This window comes from Pinus tabuliformis, chromosome 7, assembly GCF_031772625.1.
Source record: "Pinus tabuliformis cultivar Carrire ecotype Pingquan chromosome 7, CPIR1, whole genome shotgun sequence".
Classification (NCBI taxonomy): domain Eukaryota; kingdom Viridiplantae; phylum Streptophyta; class Pinopsida; order Pinales; family Pinaceae; genus Pinus; species Pinus tabuliformis.
The window spans coordinates 584,172,075-584,197,688 of record NC_142293.1 but is presented as its reverse complement, the minus strand read 5'-3'; the positions used below and the strand labels follow the sequence as shown (position 1 = coordinate 584,197,688).

The 25,614-nt window shown below is 37.7% G+C and overlaps 1 pseudogene; it reads left to right on the top strand.

Annotated features, from left to right (window-relative positions):
- Nucleotides 1-25,614, top strand: part of LOC149248785 (uncharacterized) — a 201,172-nt pseudogene that overhangs the window by 83,191 nt on the left and 92,367 nt on the right.

The following is a 25,614-nucleotide window of genomic DNA, read 5'->3' as shown; positions in this document are numbered from 1 at the left end:
TAGCCAATTGCATGGTTCGTCACTTATCTTCTAGGTTTAGCATTAAATTTCTCTTGGTGAGGACCCTTTTTACTTCTAGTATTGTACCTGTCTTGTCAGGTATCTCCAGCTCCTATAATTCATACTTGTTTTCGGAGTTGAGATCTATTTTCACTCTTTGTATGGCTTCTATAGCCTGCTTCACTAAGTTAGTTTGCTCAAAAATTACTTGGATGGATGGCCAAATATCATTGAAAGAGTCAATAATATTGGCCCACAATTGTTCCTTGGCTTGGCCAAGTGGTTCCTTGAAAGTAAATTCCTTCTCTAATATTTTTATTCTTTCATTCATCCTGGTTGATTTCTGCACTTCTTCTTTGTGCATAATCTTTGCAAGCTTATAGTCAGCCTCTAGTCTGGTTAACTTTTCCTTGAGCTTGTTCATTTCAGTGGTCTAAATGGACATATCTTTTGTTTCCTTGACCAGTTTACTAGCATCATCACTTGGCTAAGCTACTATTGTTGACCCTCTTGCTGATGTAGACGCTGTAGATGTTGGCAATGTTGTAGCCATTGGAGCTGTAGGAGCTAATGATGCTGCCAAGGTGGATGATATTGCAATAGTGACTGTTGGGATAACAATGGCAGGGGTAGTCTCAAGACTAGCTTGTTTTAACTGTATCAAGCTATCTAACTCCTTTTCCATTTCCTTCAGTTGATCATTTAATTGTAAAACCAGGTCCATCATCTCCTCCTGATGTGTTTTTCTCTCCAGGACCTCTTTTGTTTGTGGGTGTTTTGAATGAGGAAGTTTCAGTTGTTTTTTGAGAGCTACAATGTCCTCATTCTTCTTCTTGATCAATTTCTCAGCAGCCTTGATGTCATTGCGATCATGTCCCAGTTCAATTACCAAGTCCTCCAATGACTTGATCTTGTTGTCCTTGGCCTGAGAGGAGGCCTTTTCTGATTTGTATTGAGCTATAATGTTATCTAATAAACTCTATAGCTTATGTGCAGCCATGGCCTTTCCTGTCAAGGTGGAGTAGATCATCTCTCCTGCCTATTTGTGGAACTCAATCTGGGCAATGGGATGAACATACTGGCCAACACCTCAAAGCTTGTTTTTATATAGCCAGCTGATGTCTTTGGCTGTTGGACAGTTGGCTGCATGAAGGACACCTGTGTTTTTCTTGTTTTGATGTCAAAAGCTGACATCAGCCTGCTTTCATTTGTTGGTGTGTGTTTGAAGTATTGAGCTTAGGTTTCAACCTTCAACTTCTCATTTCTTAACTTAATTTCTTTATACCTGTCCTTGATATCCTTTTCTTTATCAGCTAGCCTGGTGAATGAAGAAACCTCAACACTGAGTTGTCCCTCAATCATTTGAGTGTTAGATGTTAAGGGCTATTGTGTTTCTCTTGAAATTGATGTACCATTGCTTCTTTCCACCATTGTATCACTATCAGTGATTTCTACTGATTCAATGGTTTTTTCCTATTTAGTTACAGGATTAAGCTTGCACCTCTTCTTGATCTTAAACTGCTCATCTGTAGTTTCCATAGCTGAACTGGAACCCTCCTCCCTATTCCGTTTTGCATTTCTATCTTCATTTGCTCGAGACTGTAAAACAAGAGGACTATTCATTGGTTCTCCTAGTTCTGGAACCTACAGGAAGGAACTTCCATCATTCTGTCTCTCTACATTAATCAATGTATTTTTTACATCCACTACAATGCTATCCATGTCAATTAGAGTGTTTTCCAACCATTTTGATTGGTTGGTAAACATCTTAATGTCTGGTCTGGGATGATGGATAAAAGGTCCCAATTTGACCTTGATCCTCAACTTATTTATGACTCCATGAGGGTCATACTACCACATAAAACTCTTTTTGAACTTCATTTGTTGTAAAATCTTATATGCCTTTGGTCTAGCTTCTTTGTTATTACCAATGAAGGGGGCCAATTGATTTTTCATTTTGAATTGTGTTTTCTTCCTAGCTGCTAGGAAGTTGACTTCATCAGAATTGATAATCTGCCTAAAGTATTCTAGTGCAAATATCCTCATGGGGAGGCATTTGGGCAGTTTGTAAGGGGCAAGTTGGCATCCATAAATTCTTATTTTTGTGTGGTTCTGGTATAGATACCAGTCTCCCACCTTGGTGTTCTTGGCCAACTGTAACACCCTTTTGATCTCTTGGTTGATTCTAGGATGAGGGCCACTGGTTAGCATATCCATGACTGGATGGACAAATGAATCAATGAAGTCCTAATAAGTGAATGTAGTGGAGTACTTTTGGATCAAGGGTGTCCAATAAATAACTGATCTTTGATTTCCCTTGGTATCCAACTTCTGGATGCTGAAAGGGAATTTATCTGATTGGTAGTATAAAAACATGTGAAATAATAGAGATGAATTCTTGAAGACTCTTTTAGTAGGTAATCCAGTGAATTGCTCTTGCATCCTCTCTTCAATGAACTGAGCATAGTTGTAAACAACAATAGGAGGCTTACCTGGGCTAAATATGGAAAGGAAGGCCAGGACAACCTCATCCACATGCTCATATGTGGTGTATCCTAAGATGCAAGATAACATCATAATAATCTGTTTGCCTCTCTCAGAAAAATTAGTGGCAGCATAAGGGGGATTATCTATGGGAGTATGACATTCCTCAATGATGAAAGTTTGGAAATTTTGGGCTATTCTTGGCAGGTCTAATTTGACATAGAGGTCTAGCAAGTCTCCAATAGATAGTGGGGTCTCATTAGGGCTTGGTTGGACCTACAACATTTGGTTGATGGATTCTACAGTGATGGTAAACAATACTTGTTGGTTAGGGGTAGCAATGGTTCTTTAGTTGGGAATGTAGAAAGAATGAAAGAAGTGGATGATGTTTGGGAATGGGTGTACCTCTGATAACAAATACTTAGGAAAATTAGACTCCCACAAGTGAATGTCGTCGTTTCGTTCTAGTTCAAGATTTTGTCCTTACTCCAGCAGTGGAGCTTCAGAAGGTGGGCAGGGGAAGCTGTGTCCTTGATTTGAAAATTTTTCAGCTAATGCAAGGTGGTCAATGTCCAAGTGAGGGGTTTGTAGAGGTCTTACGTCCAAAGAGGTTTGGGAAGCCATAATTGGGTGTAGAGATATAAATTTTGCTTTTGGTGGTTTTAGATGTTATGGTACAGTGAAAGGGTAATTTCAGTCTATAATTAACCTCTCAATGTAAATTGCACATTTTGAAATTCAGGGGTTGTTCTGGTTTTTCCAAGAATACTTGGAAATCGATGGTTTGACGTGCAAACTAGGTTCAATGGCGAATGCAAAGAGTATGGTGGTTTCAACTGTCAACTGGTTGCTTCAATTAGGTGTCTGGAGCTTCTTCAGGCGGCAAATGGTGGTCAATTTGGTCGTTTCAGGTTCAGGGTGTCGCAAATAGGTTAGCAGTAGTTTACAGTGAAAAACGCAAGAAAAGAGAAATTTGGGGCTTTTTCGGCCTTTTAACAGGTAACGATCACATTTTGGTGTGGAAAATATAAATGAACAGTGGCCATTTTTTGGTCTGGGCAGGGAGGTGGTTTTCTGGGCCATCGCACTGCTTTTGGAGGGTAGGTGGTATTTTTCGTGAGAACATGATCTCACCTAGTGCCGCCAAGTAATAGAACGGTGCCTAGGAAAAACTGTGAATCTCGTGTGCTCTCGGGCTGTTATTGATCAGTCGATGAACCCATGTGATATGGATGTGCAGCATTAGATCTAGGGATAGGAGATCGAATGGCTATCGTGTGGTTAAGTTGAACAAAGGGAATCAGGAAATGGATTTGTGGGGCCTAGTGTTTAATTACATAGAAATGTAATTAATTAACAATAAAGTTGGGATTTTTAACATAAACAACGGGTCAATAAAGTGGGACCATGGGTTATGTGGCAGGGTTTTTTTAACCGCGCCAAGGGTTGGTGGGTTAAAAGAGGTTTGTCGGGGAGATATGAAATGGGGGGGTTAATTAGATAAAGCGGGGGCATAAAAACTTAGGACAAAGGGGGTTTTGTGGGTTTTGAAGGGAAATAGGGAAATTAATAAGGGGGGAAGGTAATATTTGCAATGGGGAATGGGTTTCACACTAGGGAAAAGGGGTTTTGGGTAGGGGGATGATTTTTGAAAGGTAATTACTAGGGAAATGTGTGAAACAAAGGGGTAAGGGTCAAAATGAGGGGAAAAAAGTGATTTATAAGTGATGAAGGGATAATGGGGAAATTAGCAAATAAGCATGTGGGGTATAGTGAAATGAGGGGAAATTAGTAAACAATCTTGTGAATATATTTTCTTTCTCATAAATCCTCCTGCACATGAAACATAGGATTAAGCATGATAAATGTGCTTTTTGACTCAGCAACCTTATGCATTTGCAACCTTTCTTCTACCTACCGTTTATTTATCCTAACATTTTTCTTCATTTTATTGAGTGCATTTGAGCTTGCTGACCCTTTATTTCCTTTTCGTTTGACAAGAAAATTATCTAATTCTAACCTTATAACTTCCAATGGCTTAGATTAAACCGATGAGCTCATTTTTATTCTCTACCTAACTACTAATCTGCCAAGTTTAAATAGTTTGGCTAGATGCTTATTCTCTATCTATCAACATAAAATTTCAAGAATGAATGAGTCAAGATTAAGCTATTTGACCATCATGGATTGTGGCATTTCTGAAAAGCTACACACAGCCTTCTTTTACAAAGTAGAGTAAAAAGTAGTGGCACTTGAATTTTCACACTTTCATGATCTATTTTTTTTTTTTTGGGTTCATGTTCTCACTTTTTTGATCTTTTCTGTTTCTTTTTATCCTTTGATTATTCTTTTAGGACATACCCTCTCTACATTTTTTAATTTTTAATATGGAAAACATTTTGTAGAAAGCAAAAGTATGTACAATATTAAAAGACTAACCATAGCTAATTCAAATTATGAATCCTATTATATAGGACCCTAACAGTGGCTCCACATGGGGATGATATTTCCTCATGAAATGTTAAGAAATCTAAGATCAATAGTCTTTGGAACTATGGTTGTAGTTAACTTGTAATCTGCTCTTCTGTTGTTGGAAATAATACTGAGAGGGGGGGTGAATTAGTATTATCACATTAATAAAACTTTTTCATTTCCATAATCAGATTCATATATGCTACTACCACAACTCCTTATGATTAAGTTAATTAATCTTCAATGAGTGCATTAGAACTTTATCAACCATATTATCAGTTAACAAATGCAGTAACATAGAATAGATCATCACACATAAGGCACACACATGAACACCATGATATAAGGTGGAAACCTAATGCGGGAGAAAACCACCTGCTGCAAGTCATCTCAATCTTCTTATTAATAAGAAAATCCTTTTACAATATTTGTACTGGTGCAGTCTTATACCAGTACGGGAGCTACAACCCCCTTTGCTCTTGTACTAGCCGATCCATTTACTAGTACGCAGGCTGCTACCTGCTACAATGCTCCAAAGATCTCCCTTAGCTTTTGTACTAGCTTAGATACTAGTACGTAGGCGCTGGCCTACAATCTTCTCTCCTCCAGGTACCACGTTTCATCAATTTTCAGACTGGATACACTGAAGCACAACACATAATCTGAAAGGCCACATTTCATCCAATTTTCATACTGGACCCAACAACAACTTTGAAGCTCATAATCAAACAACCTTCTGAATCACCCAATCATCAGATCCATACATATACAATGATATTATGAGAGTTATCAACCAGGTCTAGTACATCAGATCACATTAAGATAAGTCATTTTAAACCGATCCATTCATCCAACAAAACTGAAGTTAATCATAATCATTCACTCAATCACTGTTGTTATCTGAACATAATATTAGAACCAAACATCACTTCAACAACCCAGATCATAAGAATGATAAGCAGAGATTTTAAGAGAAGTAAGCAACTTCACCCATGTACTGCCTGTTTACAGTACTCACCCTGCTCAACTGCTCGCCTGCTTACATACGCACCCTGCTCAACTGCTCGCATGCTTACGTACGCACCCTGATCAACTGCTCGCCTGCTTTCGTACGCACTGTAGTCAACTGCTCACCTGCGTACCTCGCTCTGAGTCCATTGAACTGCCTGCGGACCTCCGCACCTACAACCCTTCTGTGCCTGCGTACCGGCGCACCTAAAATGCTTCGTGCCAGCGTATATACGCACTTTTCTTTCACTGTACCTACGTACCTCCGGGCATAGATGATTTCAAGACTTCAAGAATAACCTAGACAGTCAGATCTACAGATCTGATCATGCGCCGAAGAGATCTCAATCCATCAGTGGATTCGCCTTATTTAGATCTAGACATTACACCCAAGAGATCATAATATTTCAGATCTAGCTCTCATAAGATGTTCAACCCAAAACATGCCTAAGCCAAATGATCTCCTTTGCTTTATATAGGAAAGCTCTTCCTTAAATCATGGATTAATACCACGGGCCGACACCATAATAACACAAATACCGTCGGCTAAATACCAAGGGTAAAACATAAGCAACCCCACGTGTGAATTTCTTTGCCTTGAAATGTGTGCACAGGGGGTACGCACCTCCTGAACAGGATAACTGCGGGTATGTACGCACTTTATGTAACACCGACCTGCGTGTACGCACCTTATGTAAGGTGTACCTACGTACCCCTTATTTTCTTCAATATTTGATAGCTGATCATCAATCTCTGCTGCTGACTTGAAGTACTGTGATCTATCACCTGAATGGGTTGCCATCAAGGACAACACTTTAGCCATAATGCCAACAATCTCCCCCTTTGGACTTGATGGCAACAACACCAAATCACTCTCCCCCTTTGACATCAAGGGCAAAGGGTTATGCTCCCCCTAAGAACATGCTCCCCCTGAATATGAACCAGATCTGCAAAGAAGAAACATAATCCATCAAATCACTCTCCCTGAGTACCTGCTGAAATCTCTGAATGAGCTCCCCCTTTGTATATGCCATGGTGCTCCAATCTGATGATGCTCTTTCTGAGAACAAGCTGAGATGTCTGCTCTGCTATATAGTGTTGTTCATGCTCAGGCTCCCCCTGACTGCAAAAATATGTTCTACAAGAAGAACATGACTCTATATGACCTTCCTATCACCAAAAGACTCAATACATACATTCATTATAATGGTGATACATCAAAAGTTTACATATGATATCATTCATCCCAGGCATAGTGGGGAAACAGAGGCCGTTACATGACCTGAAGAGGTAACTACAAAAGAGACACACTATTACATAAAGATCAATCACCTAAGATAAATATTAGCAATCAACACTGTATGATCTGCTTCATAGTATCTGTCAACATCAACTTGCATTAGTGCATGAATCTCCAAGGTATGAGAAACACCATAGCCATCCAGATCTGCATGAACTAAGAGTCATCAAATGGGAGTATCTGCATCAATCAACATATGAATGAAACCTATCATCATATAGGTAAGATATCATCATCATCATGTCTCCAACAATGCAACTTTGAATAATCATCCATGTATCCAGCCAACAATCTTCATCCATATATGTGCCAAGAACAATAAAGACTCCATGCAAGCACCATTAGAGAATCAACCACAAATTTGATCCAAGAACCATGTGACCAACTCATAACCATAGCAAGATGAATCATAAGCATCATCACCAGGGACCATAATGCCAACAATGCATTAAGAACATATGCTCCCCCTAAACCTGTGCCATCTGTCAGATCTGATCATGCATATCAATAAGAAGAGTCAGCCAATAAATTCTTTAAGACAAGTACGCAGTTTTTCTTTATCTGCCCTGCGTAGCCACGCACTTCACCTTCTGCTCCCCTGCGTACACCCGCAGAGATCCTTCTGCTGCACTGCGCATGTACGCAGACAGTCTTCTACTACAGCGCGTACCCACGCAGCTGTTCCATCAGATGCGCCGCGTACTTTTATGTACCTACGCAGGTTATCCTTCTGTCGCGCCGCGTACCACGGATCATGATACGCACCTTTTCTTCTGTCTCGCCGCGCCCGTCCGCATATGCTCTTCTGATAAGCCGCGTACCTCCGCACAGGGACTGTGCCTTCACTTGCGTACATCCGCACCCAGTCTTACGCTCTGCTGCGTACGCCCGCACTTTCACAGTTAATGATCTGCGTACTTCTGATTAGGGCCAAATTAACAGTCCTCCTTTGTGCCACTGACAGTCAGATTCCCAGATCTGATAGATTCACTTCCAACTTCACTTGCCTACTGCCTTTAAACAAGCATATACGCGATTGTGCAGTATCCAACTCACGTATATATGCGACTTTCCTTTATGAAGTTTGCATATGAGATTCAGGACACTGAAGTTTTGTACTTTCAGCTCCCTCTGATTCTGGTATGTCTGTACATTGTGCTGTGCCACCTTTTTCTGACTGTACTTCCTTTTTCCTCCATATCTTCAAGCGTGATGATGACATTTTCTCCTTTTGATATGGTGCCCACACTTTGTTCCTGCATTCCTTAGCTATATGTCCAAGCTTGTTACATGCATAACATCTTACATGTTTCATATTCCTCCTGTAACAATCAGCAGCTTTATGACCAAACATATTGCAAGCAAAGCAATATCCATAAAAATACCTTGATTGAGATGACTTGTCTGCATAATGGTCTTGAACCCTTCTTCTTCTACATCTAGCTACAATATGTCCAAGATTATGACATACATAACACTCAACATTATTCATAGGAGGAGTAAAGGATTTTCTTTGAGGAATCTCTTTTCTTGGTTGATGATGAGATTGATCTTTCATTTCTTTGTTGATCACTTTAGATTTCTCTTTAGAGTTCCTTGCCTCACCTTGTGAACTAGATTCACCTTCAACAGATTCATGGAAACCAAGACCAGTCTTTATAGCAGGAGACCTTTGACTACTAAGAATATCATCCAAGACTTTAGAACTATCTTGAAATCGTAAGAGCTTATCCTTTTCTTCTAGTTTACCTTTCAAGATATTTATCTCAACCTGAAGCTGTTCTTCCTTTTCAAGAGATTGCCTTTTCAAATCTTCTTCAACTTTCCTTCCTTCTTCCATTTGTTCCCTTAGTTTGAGAATCTCCTTTTCTTGTTCTTCATTCAGATCCTGCTGCATTTGACGAACTCGGAAGGCACATTCTAGTTGAGATTTTAAGCTGGTGACTTCGTTTTCTTGTTTTGCAATAGCTTGGAGTAGATCTGTATTCTACTTCTTTGATTCTTCAAGATCTCCTTCTAGTGAGAGGATTGTAGCTTCAAGATTTTCATAGTAGCTGGATCTGTCTTTGAGTTTCTTGATGGTTGTGCTTCTTTCGTTGACTTCTTTTCTTAATGATGTCACTTCATGCTGCAATTTTTGACATTGGTCTTCCTTGTCCTTGAGTAGCTTTCTTACCTTGTTTCCTTCTTCTAGTTGGGCCTTTAGTTTGGTAGCTTCTTCTTTGAAATCACATTCCCTTTTGTTCAATAGATCTTGTTGATCTCTAATTTTGTCTGTCAGCCTTTTAAATTCTGCCTCTATTTGATATCTTTCTTGTTCACCCATAAGAGAAAATTCAGTAGTTTCGCTATCACTTTCATCTCTTCCAAAAGGAAAGATAGCTGGAACATCAGAGGATAATATATTCATACCTGATAATGATTCTGAATCTGAAGAGCTTCTTATACCTAATCCCCAATCGATTCTCCCACTGTCATAGTTCTTCTGAGATGACTTCCTTTTCTTAGGTGCTTTCTTCTTAAGCTTCTTTCCCATTGTTCCACAGATCTCCTTCAAGCGATCAAGCTTCTATCAAAGGACCTGCTCCGATACCAATTGTTGGAAATAATACTGAGAGGGGGGGTGAATCAGTATTATCACATTAATAAAACTTTTTCATTTCCATAATCAGATTCATATATGCTACTACCACAACTCCTTATGATTAAGTTAATTAATCTTCAATGAGTGCATTAGAACTTTATCAACCATATTATCAGTTAACAAATGCAGTAACATAGAATAGATCATCACACATAAGGCACACAAATGAACACCATGATATAAGGTGGAAACCCAATGTGGGAGAAAACCACCTGCTGCAAGTCATCTCAATCTTCTTATTAATAAGAAAATCCTTTTACAATATTTGTACTGGTGCAGTCTTATACCAGTACGGGAGCTACAACCCCCTTTGCTCTTGTACTAGCCGATCCATTTACTAGTACGCAGGCTGCTACCTGCTACAATGCTCCAAAGATCTCCCTTAGCTTTTGTACTAGCTTAGATACTAGCACGTAGGCGCTGGCCTACAATCTTCTCTCCTCGAGGTACTACGTTTCATCAATTTTCAGACTGGATACACTGAAGCACAACACATAATCTGAAAGGCCACATTTCATCCAATTTTCATACTGGACCCAACAACAACTTTGAAGCTCATAATCAAACAACCTTCTGAATCACCTAATCATCAGATCCATACATATACAATGATATTATGACAGTTATCAACCAGATCTAGTACATCAGATCACATGAAGATAAGTCATTTTAAACCGATCCATTCATCCAACAAAACTGAAGTTAATCATAATCATTCACTCAATCACTGTTGTTATCTGAACATAATATTAGAACCAAACATCACTTCAACAACCCAGATCATAAGAATGATAAGCAGAGATTTTACAGTACTCACCCTGCTCAACTGCTCGCCTGCTTACGTACGCACCCTGCTCAACTGCTCGCCTGCTTACGTACGCACCCTGCTCAACTGCTCGCCTGCTTACGTATGCACTGTAGTCAACTGCTCACCTGCGTACCTCGCTCTGAGTCCATTGAACTGCCTGCGGACCTCCGCACCTGCAACCCTTCTGTGCTTGCGTACCGGCGCACCTGAAACGCTTCGTGCCAGCATATACATGCACTTTTCTTTCACTGTACCTGCGTACCTCCAGGCATAGATGATTTCAAGACTTCAAGAATAACCTAGACAGTCAGATCTACAGATCTGATCATGCGCCGAAGAGATCTCAATCCATCAGTAGATTCGCCTTATTTAGATCTAGACATTACACCCAAGAGATCATAATATTTCAGATCTAGCTCTCATAAGATGTTCAACCCAAAACATGCCCAAGCCAAATGATCTCCTTTGCTTTATATAGGAAAGCTCTTCCTTAAATCATGGATTAATACCACGGGCCGACACCATAATAACACAAATATCGTCGGCTAAATACCAAGGGTAAAACATAAGCAACCCCACGTGTGAATTTCTTTGCCTTGAAATGTGTGCACAGGGGGTACGCACCTCCTAAACGGGATAACTGCGGGTATGTATGCACTTTATGTAACACCAACCTGCGTGTACACACCTTATGTAAGGTGTACCTGCGTACCCCTTATTTTCTTCAATATTTGATAGCTGATCATCAATCTCTGCTGCTGACTTGAAGTACTGTGATCTATCACCTGAATGGGTTGCCATCAAGGACAACACTTTAGCCATAATGCCAACATCTATTTTATTCATACTTATGATGGCGAACCCTTTAAACCTTAGGGCCTTCTCTCCAGGCTTCAACTTCAAAATATTACCATCCAATCCAATCTAAACTCTCGAATGTTATATACAATGAGTAAAGTGAACTACTATTAATTTGTGGATAAGTAATGCTTCAACATTCTACCATTGACAGGTCCTCCTCGTAGATCTGTTCCATCTAGCTCTCTCAAGAAAAAGGCATTGTTAACTCTATAACCATAAATGATATAAGGGCCTTGCCATAGGAAATCAAATTTTGCATGCTTGCCCTTATCTTCTCTTCTAGAATCCCATTTCAGAACTTTATCACCTATGTAAAAATCATCAGCTTTGGTCATTTGTCAAAAATCTTTTTGATTTTATCTTGGATTACTTGTGATTTAACATAGACTTCTTCTCTGGTTTGCTGCAAGTGTATTGTCTGATTTATCCTTCTTTGGATATCATTTGGTTCTACCTGCAACTCTTGGATGATCTTCATCACTGGTACTCCTAAAGAGGATGGAAAAACAACATCCATTCCATATACTAATTGATAAGGAGATGTACCAATGGACTTTTTGGTAGTTAGTCTATCTACCCATAAGGCATTGACCAACTTTTTGTTCCATGTCTTCTTGTTGTCTTCCAGTAGTTTCTTAATGATATTGACAAGGATTTTGTTTGAGGATTCTACAAGTCCATTACCTTGAGGGTAATAGGCAGTGGAATGGTCAAGGGTAATATGATATCTATTACAAAAATCTACCATTTTCTTGGATTTGAAAGCAGCTACGTTATCAATAATGAGCTTTTGGGGGCATCCAAATCTTGACAGGATATTGTTTTCAAGGAATGAGATAATGACAGAGTCTATGGCTTATCTAGAAGGGATGGCTTCTATCCATTTGGTGAAGTAATCAGTGGCTATCAAAACCCATTTATATTGGATTGAGGAGGCTGGGTGAATTTATCCAATGAAGTCTAAACCCCATTGTTGAAATGGCACTTCTATGGATATGGGTTTGAGAAGTAAAGGTAAGAGCTTCCTTTTACCCTCAAATATTTGGCACTTATGATAGGAGGTAACATGTTTTTTGACATCTACAAAAAGAGTGGGCCAGTAGAAATCAGCCCTTAGAATTTTGTCAACAATTGATTTCCAATACAAGTGTCCTCCACAATCTCATGCATGAAATTCTTGCATAACTTTGTCAGCTTCATATTTTAGTAAACAATTTAATAGAATGCCACCACTATCTTTCCAAAATAAGGCATTATAAATGATACAATATTTCATTGATTTCATTTTCAAAAATCCAGCATTAGTTCTAGATAAACTAGGAGGAGCTTGTAAGTTTAGTAAGACAAATACGATATCTGCATACAAAGGTGATTTGTAAAGGGTTCACTAATCTGTGGAGTCGTCATCTCTTCCTGATCATCTAGCGCACCAATGAAATTTACATCTAAGGCTTGATAGTTCGATTCAGCCATGAGTTTGGCTAAACCTTGGCCTTTCATAAGTTTTGTAGGCTTTATTTCTATGTCATATTCCAAAATAGTGGCAGTCCATTTGCCTCTCTTTCCTTCAAGTCCATTTTGTTTCAAAATTTCCTTTACTACTGAATTTGGAACATAAGCAATGATGTGAGAATACAAGATGTACGCTCTGAAATCTTTAATAGCTTTCACTAAAGCTAGTGCTTGTTTTTCCATTATGTTGTACTTTATGGTGGCATCTCTTAAAGATTTACTGAAAAATGCAATTGGTTGCTCATATCCTTGATCATTCTTTTGCAACAAGACTGTTGCAATTGTATGTTCTGAAGAAAAAGAAAAAATTATAAAATCTTTATGGAAATCGGGACTTATGGGGACTGGAGTTTTGGCAAGGGCTTCTTTGATGGCCTCAAAAGAATGTTTAGCTTCCACTGTCCATTTAAGTGCTAAATATTTTCTTAATGTGTTATTTAGTTCTCTAATTCATTCTGCTAGGTTTGAAATGAATCTCCTAAGAAAAATTATTTTTCCTAGAAATGACTATAATTCTTTGATGTTTCTAGGATGAGTGATGGTCAATATAGCCTCTATTTTAGCAGGATCTATTCTAAATCCATCTTTGGATATTATATGTCCCAAGAGTTTACCTTCTTCTAGACCAACGAGTGCCTTTTTGGGATTTAATGAAATACCAAATTTTCTGCATTTAATGAAAACTCTTCTCAGGTGATCTAGATGTTCATTATCAGGTTTAGAAAATGTCATGATGTCATATTGGTAAACAACTAGGAAGTCATGGATTTATTTGGCGAAAGCTATATCCATAGCTCTTTGGAATGTTACTCCTGCATTCATTAATTCAAAATTCATTTTCAAATACATGAAAGTACCCCAAGGAGTAGTAAATTCAGTCTTTGCTTGGTCCTCTGGTTGAACTAAGATTTGGTTGTATCCAGAAAATCCATTAAGCAATGAAATTATGGATGAGCCTACAACCCTCCGAAGAATATGGTGCATTTTTGGGAGAGGATAGTTGTGTTTTAATGAGAATTTGTTCAAGTTTTTGAAATCAACACAGAGTCTGATTTCTCCTATTTTCTTCTTAGTAGTGAATACGTTTGAGACCCAATATGAATATCTAATGGGAGTTATGATTTGGGCTTCATACATCCTTTTTACTTCCTTTTCAATTGATGGCTTAAGAAATGTATTAATTCTCATAAGCTTATTTTTAAAGAGTTTATGATCTTCTTTGATGGGTATCTTGTGTTGAATTATGCTGGTGTCATAAGAATTTAGGTTTTCATAACTCCAGGCAAAGATATCTTGAAACTCTTTGAACAGATTTACATATTTAACCATTTCATCTGGAGGTAAGGCTTTTGATATTTTAATGAGCTTAGGTTTTTCTTCAGTTCCTATGTTATATTCTTCTATATCTGCTCTTAAAGGCTCCATTTTTGGTTTTCTAGCTACATCATTTGAATCAAACAAATCCTCTAAGGGGACTAATCCGTCAGGAAAAAAATTATTTTTAAGGTTTAGAATTTTAGGATCATCATTCATTATTTCTTCTATTTCTACATTTTCTAAGTTATCTATTTCTACTTTAATGAAATTAGTGGGTTTACCTATATCTAAAATATTTACATCTGTCCCACTATCCATGTCATTGTCTACTGTACAATATTATCTATATTACAATTTTGAAACTCTCCTTTAGCATCCATGAAATCATAAATTTGAGAATCTTGTGAGAAAATCTATATAACAGGTCTACGTCTCACTTCTGCAGTGTATTGGTGGTTGGGTTGAAAAGGAAATTTGCAGGTACTAGCAAAAGTGGCTAGACTGCAAGCTTGCATATTCTGTTTCCTAGGAATGGCAACAAAATCAGTTTCCAAAAGGTCTTTAACCAAATCTAGGACAATCTCTCTATATTGGCCAAGTCTAGGATTATTTAGAGAGTATTTTTTTTAATAATCAATTCTGAGTCTCCCATGATAGAAACTCTCTTAGCTCCAAGTTTTCTAACCATTTGTAGTCCTAACATTAGAGCTTCATATTCTGCCATGTTGTTTGTGCATTTAAAGTTTAATCTAAATGCATGACCTTCAAAGTGATTATTTTCCATGTTGTGAATCCACACACCTGCACTTGCTCCTAGTCTATTCACAGAGCCATCAAAATCTAAATGCCATAGAGACTCATGAAAAAAATTTCACTATCATGAGCTTTGTATTCTTCTTCTACAGCTGTGATTTCATTTTTGTCATGTTCTAAATTATACAAGATGAAAGCGTCCATATCAGAATGCATGGAGTATATATGGAAATTCTGTGTTTTTTCTGCACTACTTACCATGTATTTCATCAAGGTCTCTCTATAAAGTTTTCTTGACCAAAAACAAAGATGGTGGCATATGACATATCTAATTGTAAATATCCCTGCAATTTTGCTCCCCATGAACGAGATAACAACATTCCTTATTTGGGTGGGATGTCAGTAACTACTATGTCCATCACAATACTATTTGCTGGGCACTGGACTAGAGTCACACATAAATCCTTAATCAGGTCTAGGCATTTAACCTGGCTAGAGTCAAAGGAAAAGAGGTCCTTATATGGTTTGGTGATATCTAAGTTTAGTCTCTCCATGATATCTTTTGGCATTAAGTTATGGGATGCCCCTGAGTCTAGCATAGCATTATGTAATATTTTGTCATGAATGTTCAAGCTAATGTAGAAAGGAGGGATACCCCCTTGCTGATGGGTGTCATTTACTTTATGACCAAACAATAACATTGGTTGATCATCATTCAAATTCGCAACATCCTCTCCTTCACCTATATTTAATTTTTTAGTGATTTCTGATCTATATGATTCATTTTTCCCTAGCTCGGTCAAAGGAACTGATATTTTCAATTTTTCTATCTCAGTCTTAATGTTGAAAGGAAATTGAGTTTTGCTTGACTGGATGAGATCTTCCTTGGCAAATGCAGTCTATGTGTTTTTATCTTCTTTTTCCATACTTGGAACTTCAGTCTGTGTTTCAAAATTTTTGTTTTGAATTCTCTTATTTGGAATTATTTGAGTAATAGTTTCAGTTTGAGTTTCACATGAAGTTATATCTACAATTTTTGGGCTAGAAGTCTCCTGAGTTCCCCTAGGGAGGATTTGTAGGATTTTGGTCACAGGAGATTCTGTTATCTTTTTGGTTTGGGTTTGGATTGATCTCTTAGTGGGAATTTCATTATTCTTTTTACTTCTTAGGCTATACTGTTTGTGAACCTCATATATGGTAGATTCATAGCCCTGTTTAAAGTCAAAGGACTCTCTATATTCTAATTGCAATTGTTGCAACATGTACAATTCCTGCTCTTCTTGAGTAAGAAAAACAACATCTTCATTTTTTATCCCTAATAAGTTTATCTAGGTATCATCCTCTCCCTCATGGTTTTGTGAACCCTCAGCATAGTTTTCCTGGAAGGGTGGTCTAATTTGCTGATCTGGTATAGCATTCTTTCCAGTGTTAGGATTCTTCCTAAAGTTGGGGTTTCTTATTGGGGGTGGCTGTTGATTCTCCCATTGAGTTTTTATTTCCATGTTTTCTAATCTATCCATTATTCTTTCTACACTCTTTGCTAAACTATCTATTTTACCATTAGATGTGGAGGTTTCCTCTTTAATAACAACTCTTTTTTCATTTCTCATCCTAGCTTTCTTAGCTAATAGATTGGCTTCTACACTAACAGAATTACTTTGCATTTGTTCCAATGTTTCAGGGTTTCTTTCTCTTAACTGGTATGACATATTAGTGTCAAAACCATTAGGGAATTTGATCAATGCTCAGTCTGGTGGACGCTTAATATTAGCAGGGATGGCATTGTAGATGCTATTAAACCTAGTACAATAATCTTGAACTGACTCATTAGGAGCTCTTCTAATGTTATCTAATTTAGATAGTATTTGCAGAGGGTTTTTCTTTATCTCCCATCTATTAATAAATAATCTATGAAAAGTAGCTAAGTCTGCAATATGATTAGTTGGTAAACCTTTGAACCATTTCTTTACATCTCCTGTCAATGTCTGGGCAAACAACCTCATTTGGACATCAGATTCATCAATCTCATGCAACTCAAAATAGTCAGTCATTTTTTTCACATGTTGTTGGGCAGTATACTGACCAATAGTATCAAACAAAAAGATTTTTCTTTGATAATCTTGGGGCATGGCATGGAGCTGAGCTGGTAAAACCAAAGGTGCATATCTGTCTGCCATGGCTGAGATTTTGGTTTGAGTAGGGGGAAAAGTTGTGGTACTTGAGGAAGGGCTTGAAATTGATGGAGATGAACTAGATGAAGTTGATGTGTTTGGTTGGATAGGAAGCTGATGAATAAGTGGTTTAGGGGAATGAACTGTGGTGGATATTATTGGTGAGGTGGTAATAAATGAATGTGTATTTACAGTATTTGAAGATTGTGCAGAAATTTCAGAGGCAGCATCAATGAGGGCAGCTTATTCAATTGATTGTTGAAGGTAGGCATCATCTATATGGCTTATCAATGTAGAGGTTAGAGCTTCTAGCTTGTGAAAAGCATCCAACACAAGTTTATCTAAATCTGGATGTATATGCACCTTTTTTGACTCAATGAATTGAATAAAACTAGGGTCTAACACAGTTTCATGAATTGTATTTTCTGATTTAATTCTAAACAATGAGAGGTCAAATGACAAATCAGATGGAATTTCCTCTAAAGTTGATAATTCCTCGAGGAGCGAATTTGCTTTAACTAGCTGGCTACTACTTGCTTGAGTTTCTACCTTTTTTGGTTTTCTTAAAATTCTATCACGGTCATCAACTATTGTAGTAGGATTTGGATCTGGATTTTCCCTGGTATAGTAAGTCTTTTTGGGAGACAAAATTTTAATTTTTTAATTGTTTTTTGAAACTTTTTAAGATAAACTCTAAACTTAGCTTAAGGGGCACAAGATGAGAATTAATATTTCCTTAAAGTTTTACTACACTGAGGATCGAAGTCCCCAGTATGGTCGCCAATATGTTATAACTCCAATATTTCTCTAGAGTTGATTAGAAAGAAATGATTAGAGGTAACCACAAACCTACTTTGGAGATTAGGATCTAGCCTTCCTTATGCTCAGAGAGGGCTCTCTCCTTATGTTTTAACTTTGTCTAGTTAATTTATTTTAGGCTAGCTATGATTATACTTAGGTTTTGATTTGGATTTGGTGGTGGGATCACTTTCTTAGATGAAAAGAGGGGTGTCTTTTACCATTCGACTATGGGGTCAAATGTCAAGTAAACAGGATTGGATCAAGTTCTAAAAACAGTGTCTATAAGGCAAGATAGCAGAGTTACTTCAAATCTCAAGGCTGGATGGTGAAGTGGTTTTCAATAAGATCCAAGGATAAATTAAGGGTTCCTTAGGCCGGATTATGAAAAAAGTGAAAAAGGTCAATCAGGATGGGAGAGCAATTAAGGATTCTCAGATCTGGTTATTAGAAGAAAACATGGAAATGATCAACTGTTCAAAACAGAGTGTACTTAAACAAATTCTGAGATAAATTTCTAGTTAATTCATTCAACTTTAGCTAACATTCAAGTTTGTGAAAAACATAAGAAATAAAAAATTTGACAAAGAAAATGCTTCACTGTAATATCTCAACACATGAATCCTATAATGCAATCTCTTTATTACTTGGTCCAATCTGCTGACTTGAAAAATTGATACAGTAACCCTTAGGTTTATGATCAAAATATGTTATAGCTCTGATACCACTTGTTATGGATCTAACCCAGAAATATATGATAATAGAAATAAACCCAAGAAATAACAAGATCTGAATATAAAATTTCTTCACTTTATTGATCAAACCCTTGAGGTAGAGCAACACCATACATTCACTCCTTAAAGAAGGAGAACACTCCACAAGCCATATGCCTATTCATACAATAATCCTTGACATATTCCAATGGGGAGTCTCTAGCCTCTATATAGACCTCATACATATAATACCAGGGGTCATTACCATGGTTCCCTCAATACCATCTATCTAATACCATGGGCTTATTACATTATTGCTAACTACTTGTGGTCCCTTGCATGACACGGGTTAACCACCTTATTTATTACTATGGTCCATCCCATTATTACATTATTCCCTTGGCTACCTCCCTCTATACCCCATATTATCCCCCCTAGGTATACTACATTCCACCCCCTTAACATGTTTCATCTCCGAAACATACGAAGAACACAAATAATAAGATCTACTCAAAAGAGTAGTCCACTAGTACCATGCACATGCATCTAGCCATCCAAGAGAAAGGTGAACCCTCGATCGAGCTAGTGCCTCGCTCGCTTGAGATGGAAGTTTACCCTGGCGGCTCTTCTGTGTTGGTGTGAAGTAGGTGGATCGTCGCTCCTCTCTATCTATCATGCGGGGGTTGTTGTCCTTGTGGCTAATTCATTGCCATCTTGTTGGTTGTTTTCTTGCGGGGTGATGTGGGTGGTGATATGCTGAAGTTTTAACCAACGATGTCTTTTTCTTTAATTCATCACCTAATGGAGCTTGATTGGTAGCTGGTACATGTTGTGGTGCCTGTTGTTGTTTCTTATCTTCCAATATTACTTCAACCACTGAGTCCTCATCTGATGTATCTGTACCTGTAATAGTTTCTACTTCAGCCTCCTTGGAATCTACCTATTTTTCTTGTACCTGGTTTGATGTTTGTGTTTGGTTGTTGACCATCAAGGGCTCATCATATGATGTGTCAATCCCTGGAACATCTTCTGCTTCAGCCTCCTTGGACTCTACCTATTTATTGATGGAAATATCCTGTAATGTAATTTTCTTCTTTTTATACCAGAGCTTCAGGAATTTCTTTTGCACATTAATATTGATAGTACCCACAGATTCCATCCAAGGGTATCCCAAAACAACATCCACATTAGCCATATCTGAAGCATAAAAATCATAATGCAATACATACTTGTCCACATAAATCTTCAAATCTTTATAAACTTGCATTGCCTCATTATTAACCTGTGTTTGCTCCATTTGTTTTGGTGGAACTTGCAATTTTTTTGCCAAATTGACATTTATAAGATTTTTCTTGCAACTAGGATTTATAGACACAATGATATTCTCCTTCTGAATATATCCATGAACTTGTAATAAGCAGATACCAGTAGAAAATAACCGCACATGTTTCACATTATCTTGTTTTCTAGCATGAGACAATTTGTCTAAAATGAATTTTTCAAATTCTTCATCGGGCAAGTTGGAACACTTCTTTTTGTTAAGTAATTCCCACCATGTGGCCACCTCATTTGAAAAATTAGCCACTACCCAAAATCTCCAATGTTTGGCCCATAATGACTTTTTTGTTTTTATGTATTCTTCAATAGTAGGACCATTATCTTTTCCTGTAAAATATAGAACCGCCATGAAGTGGGTTTGGGAAAAAAATTCACTTACTTGGCGAAAATTTGAAATTGTCACAATTTAGTCAATATTGCTCTGAGTCCCTATCATGACCTATTTTCGAAAATGGAATAACCATTCAGCATCTTCCCATGTGATAGAAATCCCGATTTTAGATTCGCACTGCAACTATCTTGCTATCACAAAAATGTCTAAAAAACTGTTTTTAATTCAGCAACATCTCCCTTATCTAGAATCTGATTCGACTGATTTTGTTCTTGAAATTGGGTATTTTTTTGAAAAGAACCCAGTTATGCAATTATATTCTACAAATGTTGCCCCAAACCATACAGATCTGATCTGCAAACTCGCCACCCTGAAAAATGTCTGCAACACAACTAATTTTTAAATTAGTGATATCTCCCTCATCCGGACCCCGATTCGGCCGATTTTTTTTCAAATTGGGTACTTTTTCACAGAAAACCCAGATCTGCAATTAGATTCTGCATATTTTTCACTAGAACATACAGATCTAATTTGCAAACTGGCCGCCCCGAAAAATGTCTGCAACACAGCTGATTTTTAAATCAGCAATATCTCCCTTATCCAGACTCCAATTCGGCAATTTTTTTTTTTTTAAATTGGGTATTTTTTCGCTAAAAATCAGGTCTACAATTAGATTTTGTAGATTTTTCACCAGAACATACAGATATGATCTACAAACTCACTGCCCAAAAATTTCTTGCAAAAAAAAAAAAACTCTGTTTTGCTGAAGAAAGTGCTCTACTACAAAATAAATCTACAAATGAATAGCAATCCACACCCAATACTTGAAATTATGAAGTATTTATACAAAAGTAATTTACAAAATATCTCAAACTGTCTTGGGAATTAATCTAAGAGAAATAAATATCTTCATGCAGGAAGATAGAGACAGATGTTCAACTAATGTATGTTGCCCCTGTTTATTAAGTTGTGTTGTCTTTATGCTCTGATATTTTTCCTTTTATTCTCTACATTGTTGTTGGTCTTCACGCTGGATGTTCTCTTCAATCTGATCTTTCAACTAATACACTTTTACTTGATACTCTTTCATCTGGTTGGGTTGTCATTATCCTTTTACTGTGTTGTTTTCACCCTTACTGTACATTTTTACATTTGATTGTGTATTTCTATAGTAAGTCATTCAATTTCTCCCATGTTTCTACATCTGGTAATTGGATATTTATCATTTTCCTATAAATTTCATCTGCCTCTATGTACTTGGAAAAAGTGGGTTTATTCACAAAAAGGTGTTTTACCTCATGCTTGAGGTAAAAAAGGTTCTCAAAAGTTTGGTATAGGACCTTGCTAGTTGGCATCCCCTTCATAGATGAATTATTTACCTGATCTTTGGCCACTTCTCTAATTCTTCTATTATATTCCTCCTGTGGCATTAATTTATCATTTATTACTAAGGGATTTGGCAGACCCTTTTGCCTCAAAACATCAAATTTAACCATGAATCTGTTGATAGCCAGTTGCATGGTTTGACAGTTATCTTCCAGGTTTAGCATTAAATTTCTCTTGGTGAGGACCCTTTTTACTTCCAGTATTGTACCCGTCCTGTCAGGTATCTCAAGCTCCTGTAATTCATACTTGTTTTTGGAGTTGAGGAAGTGAATGATTCTAGTGGCTTCCTCTAGCATGTCTCCTAGTTCCGTTTTCACTCTTTGTATGGATTTTATAGCCTGCTTCACAAACTCAATTTTCTCAAAAAATACTTGTATGGATGGCTAAATATCATTGACAGAGTCAATGATATTGGTCCATTACTGTTCCTTGGCTTGGCCAAGTGGTTCCTTCAAAGTCAATTCCTTCTCCAATCTTTTTATTCTTTCATTCATCCAGGTTTATTTATGCACTTCTTCTTTGTGCATAATATCTACAAGCTTATAGTCAATCTCTAGACTGGTTACCTTTTCCTTGAGCTTGTTCATTTCAGTGGTCTGAATGGACATATCTTCCATTACCTTGACCAATTTACTAGCCTCATCACTTGGCTGAGCTACTGCTATTGACCCTATTACTGATGTAGATGTTGTAGACATTGCCAGTGTTGTAGCCATTGGAGCTGTAGGAGCTAATGATGTTTCCAAGATGGATGGTACTACAGTAGTGACTCTTGGGATAACAATGGCAGGGGCAGTATCGAGACTAGCTTGTTTTAACTGTATCAAGCTATCTAACTCCTTTTCCATTTCCTAGGTCCATCATCTCCTCCTATTGTGTTTGGCTCTCGAGGACCTCTTTTGTTTATGGGTGTTTTGAATGAGGAAGTTTCAATTGTTTTTTGAGAGATGCAATGTCCTCATTATTCTTCTTGATTAATTTCTCAGCAGCCTTGATATCATTGGGATCATGTCCCAGCTCAGTTAAAAAGTCCTCCAATGACTTGATCCTGTTGTCCTTGGCCTATGAGGAGGCCTTTTCCAATTTGTATTGAGCTATAATGTTATATAATGAACTCAACAGCTTATGTGCAGCCATGGCCTTTCTTGTCAAGGTGGAGTAGATCATCTCTCCTGCCTATTTTTGGAATTCAATCTGGTCAATGGGAAGAACATCCCTGGCCAACACCCCAAAGTCTGTTTTTCTGTAGTCAGTTGATGTCTTTGGCTACTGGATAGTTGGCTTCATGAAGATCGCCTGCATTTTTCCTGTTTTGATGTCAAAAGATGACATCAACTTGCTTTGATTTGCTAGTGTGTGTTTGAAGTATTGATCATAGGTTTTGACCTTCAACTTCTCATTTCTTAACTTAATTTCTTTATACCTATCCTTGATATCCTTTTCTTTATCAATTGGCCTGGTGAATGAAGAAACCTCAACACTAAGATGTCTCTCAATCAGTTGAGTGTTAGATGTTGAGGGCTGTTGTGTTTCTCCTGAAGTTGTTGTACCTTTGCTTCTTTCCACCATTGTATCAGTGTTAGTGATTTCCACTGATTCAATGGTTTTTTCCTATTCAGTTATAGGATTAAGCTTTGGCCTCTTCTTGATCCCAAACTGCTCATCTGTGGTTTTCATAGCTAAACTAGAACCCTCCTCCCTCTTTCTTTTTGGGTTTTTGTCTTCATTTGCTGGAGTCTGTAAAATAGGAGGACTATTCATTGGTTCTTCTAGTTTTGGAACCTGCAGGAAGGAACATTCATCAATTTGTCTCTCTACATTAATCAATGTATTTTCTACATCCACTACAGTGTTATCCATGTCAATTAGAGTGTTTTCCAACAATTTTGATTGGTTGGAAAAACTCTCAATGTCTGGTCTGGGATGATGGATAAAAGTTCCCAACTTGACCTTGATCCTCAACTTATTTATGACTCCATGAGGGTCATACTACCACATAAAACTGTTTTTGAACTTCATTTCTTGTAAAATCTTATCTTCCTTTGTTCCAGCTTCTCTGTTATTACAAATTAAGGGGCCCAATTGATTTTTCATTTTGACTTGGATTTTCTTCCTAGTTGCTAGGAAATTGACTTCATCAGAATTGATAATCTGCCTAAAGTATTCTAGTGCAAATATCATCATGGGTAGGTATTTGGGTAGTTTGTAAGGGGAAATTTGACATCCATAAATTCTTATTTCTGTGTGGTTCTGGTATAGATGCTAGTCTCCCACCTTGCTATTATTGGCCAATTGTAACACCCTTTTGATCTCTTGGTTGATTCTAGGCTGAGGGCTACTAGTTATCATATTCATGATTGGATGGACAAATGAATCAATGAATTCCTTATAAGTGAGTGTAGTGGAGTACTTTGGATCAAGGGTTTCGAGTAAATAACTGATCTTTGATTTCCCTTGGTATCCAACTTCTGGGTGCTGAGAGGGAATTTATCTGACTAGTAGTATAAAAACATGTGAAATAATAAAGATGAATACTTGAAGACTCCTTCAGCAGGTAATCTGGTGAATTTCTCATGCATCCTATCTGTAATGAACTAAGCATAGCTATAAATAACAATAGGAGGCTTGCTTGGGATAAAGATGGAAAGGAAGTTTAGGACAACCTCATCCACATGTTCATCTATGGTGTATCCTAAGAAGAAAGAGAGCATAGTAATAATTTGTCTGCCTATCTCAGAAAAAATAGTGGCTGCATAAGGGGGACTATCTGTGGGAGTATGACATTCCTCAATGATGAAAGTTTGGAAAATTTGGGCTATTATAGGTAGGTCTAATTTGACATAGATGTCCAGCAAGTCTCCAATAGACAGTGGTGTCTCATTAGGGCTTCTTTGGACTTGCAGCATTTGGTTAATGGATTCTGCAGTGATGGTAAACAATACTTGTTGGTTAGGGGTGACAATGGCTCTTTGGCTGGGAATGTAGCAAGCATGATAGAAGTGGATGATGTCTAGGAATGGGTGTACTTCTGGTAACAAATACTTAGGAAAATTAGACTCCCATAGGTGAATGTTGTCATTCTGATTCAAGAATTTGTCCTTACTCCAGTAGTGGAGCTTCAGAAGGTAGGCAAGGGAAGCTGTGTCCTTTATTTGAAAATCTCTGTTTGCTAATGCAAGGTGGTCGATGTCCAGGTGAGGGGTTTGTAGAGGTCTCACGTCCAAAGAGGTTTGGGAAGCCATAATTGGGTGTAGAGATATGAATTCGGCTTGTAGTGGTTTTAGAAGTGAGGTTTAGAAGTTCTGGTACAGTGAGAGGGTAATTTCAGTCTGTAAACAGGGTTTGGGGTGTATAGCAGGTTTCTTTCCAATTTAGGGAAGTTTCTTTTAATTAATTCAATTAATTAACCTCTCAATGTAAACTGTACATTTTCAAATTCAGGGGTCATTCTAGTTTTTCCAAGAATACCTGGAAATTGATGGTTTGACGTGCAGACTGGGTTCAGTGGTGAATGCAGAGGGTACAATGGCTTCAACTGTCAACTGGTTGCTTCAATTAGGTGTCTGAAGCTTCTTCAGGCAGTAGATGGTGGTCAATTTGGTCGTTTCAGGTTCAGGGTGTCGCAAATAGGTTAGTAGTAGTTTACAATGAAAAACACAAGAAAAGAGCAATTTGGGGCTTTTTCAGCCTTTTAACGGGTAATGGTCACATTTTGGCA